Here is a 2,807-nt window from a genome sequence, read left to right on the forward strand (position 1 = left end):
TGAGAAACTCGCACGACTCAATTGATCGAGGCCCTTGAAGTTTATCCGTGAATTCTCGATTCGTACGTAAGTTCAAGTGTGGCCGTGAGTTTTAACTATCCAAATTCAGGGGCTGTGCTTTTTTCTAATCGTTCCTCGGGACCTGGATCAATTCTCACGGGCCACGTGTTTAGGCCATGCGTTTTTTTTGTGGTGGGGAATTTGCGTCGACAAGCACGGGCTGTGGTTAGGCCGTGCTTTTTCTTTCACGCCCATGCGATTTTACTCTTGAAGGTTTAGGCCTGTGCGTTTTTTTTGAGTTGTGGCCGTGCACTTCTAATCTGTTTGCTTACTATCCTCGATGACACACATGGTCTAAAACATAGGTCGTGCGTTTTGGCCCTTACCCATGCGATTTTGAGCTAGCCCATGCCAAAAATTTTTTTTTTTTTTAAAAAAAAACCTCGAAGTGGCCGCACGGACAAGAAATTATGACCATGCGTTTTAGCATGAGCCTGTGTGTTTTTGGCTTACCCCGTGCGTTTTCTTTCAGTTAAAATGGAATTCACGTTTTTTTTTTTCGAACCCAAATTTTCTTTGACCATTAAATAGGAAAGTTATTTGTGCGGAACCCACGAAAAGACGCAAAAACATTGCAACATGGATGAAATAAATCAAAATTAAGAAAATAGAAAGAAATACTCCCGAGTTGCCTCTCGGTTAGCCGCCCTTGTTTCAAGTCTTTGGCTCGACTTTCCCCTTTAGATTCACTCAATGTAGTCCAGGTGTTCCAAGTTGTCAACTTCATTGTCTTTCTCTTAAAAACCTTCATAAAAGACCTTTAACACGTGACCATTAACTTTCAACACTTTTCCAGTTTTGTTACTCTTAATATTAACTGCACCATGATCAAATATATTAGTAACAATGAACGGTCCCACCCACCGGGACCGTAACTTACCGGAAAACCATTTAAGTCGAGAGTCATAGAGTAATACCTTTTGACCAATCTTAAAGGTCTTACGGGAGAGATACTTATCATGGAAGGCTTTGGTCTTGTCTTTGTAGATGCGTGAACTCTCGAATGCTTCATTTCTTATCTCCTCCAACTCTTGGATCTCTAGCTTTCGATGAACACCCACTTCATCCATCTTCATGTTTAGCTTTTTGACAGCCCAGAAAGCTTTGTGCTCGAGTTCAACAGGGAGGTGACAGGCTTTGCCAAACACAAGTCTATAAGGTGACATCCCAATTGGAGTTTTATATGCAGTTCGGTATGCCCAAAGAGCATCTTCTAATCTCAAACTCCAATCTTTGCGGTTTGTGTTCACTGTTTTCTCAAGTATGGACTTGATTTCTCTCTTTGACACTTCAGCTTGTCCATTTGTTTGCGGCTGATAAGTTGTGGACACTCGATGTTGGACTCCATACTTCTTGAGAACTGATCCAAGAGTTTTTTTTTGCAGAAGTGTGTGCCTCTGTCACTGATCAAGGCTTTTTGGAGTTGTAAACCTACATAAAATGTTAGCCTTGACAAAATCTACAATAACTTTAGCATCATCAGTTCTTGTTGCCTTTGCCTCTACCCATTTGGAAACATAGTTAATAGCCAAAAGGATGTATAAATTCCCAAAGGATGAAGGAAAACGACCCATAAAATCAATACCCCATATATCAAATATTTCACAAACCAAGATGGGGATCAAGGGCATTTGGTTTCGGGGACTCAAAGAACCAGTCATTTGACATCTCTCACAACTTTTACAAAAAGTGTAAGAGTCATGAAAGAGTCGAGGCCAATGAAATCCACAGTCTAAAATTTTCCTGGCAGTCCTTTGAGGACCAAAATGCCCCCCACAAGCATAACTATGACAAAAGTTGAGGATATATTGTACCTCATGTTCTTCAACACATCCTATTATTACCTGATCTGCACAATGTTTCCAAAGGTACGGTTCATCCCAAATGTACCTTCTTGCATCTTTCTTGATCTTATCTCTTTGTGACCTCGTGAGGTCGGGGGGAACTTTCCTGTGACCATGAAGTTGTATATATCCGCATACCAAGGTGGTGTTTGGATAGCAAAGAAGTGCTCGTCCGGGAATGTGTCATGGATGGAAGTCGCATCTTTGGGTTGAACTATTCGGCTCAAATGATCGACGACTAGGTTCTCTTTCCCACTCTTATCTTTGATCTCAATATCGAACTTTTTCAAAAGAAGCATCCACCGTATTAACCTCGGCTTCGAATCTTTCTTGGTAAGTAAGTGCTTTATGGCTGCATGGTCCGAATATATGATCACTTTAGTTCAAAGGAGGTATTGGCGGAACTTCTCTAGTGCAAAAATAATAGCAAGCAACTCTTTTTCTGTTGTGGTGTAGTTTCTTTGTGTACTATCAAGGGTATTTGATGCATAGTAGATGACATGGTGTGCTCGATCCACCTTTTGACCCAATACTACCCCTACAGCGGTGTTGCTCGCATCACACATGATCTCAAACGGGAGATCCCAATTAGGTGGTTGGATGATTGGAGCGGAGGTGAGTAAATCCTTCAAATGATTAAAAGCATCCTTGCATGGCTGAGTGAACTCAAATTTAACATCTTTTTGGAGTAGTTGACAGATCGACACTGTAATCTTTGAAAAATCTTTAATGAACCGCCGATAGAAACCTGTTGTGACAACCCGAAACTTCTATCCTATGTAATTGATCTGTGTATCGGTATTAAAACTTGAATTCATCATCTTTTATCAAATCTTGTGGTTCCATATGGGTGCTCTAGGCTTAGTATAATCTAGATATGAGTCTTAGGAAGGATTGGAAAGT

This window comes from Lactuca saligna, chromosome 5, assembly GCF_052625555.1.
Source record: "Lactuca saligna cultivar CGN05327 chromosome 5, ASM5262555v1, whole genome shotgun sequence".
NCBI classification, from domain to species: domain Eukaryota; kingdom Viridiplantae; phylum Streptophyta; class Magnoliopsida; order Asterales; family Asteraceae; genus Lactuca; species Lactuca saligna.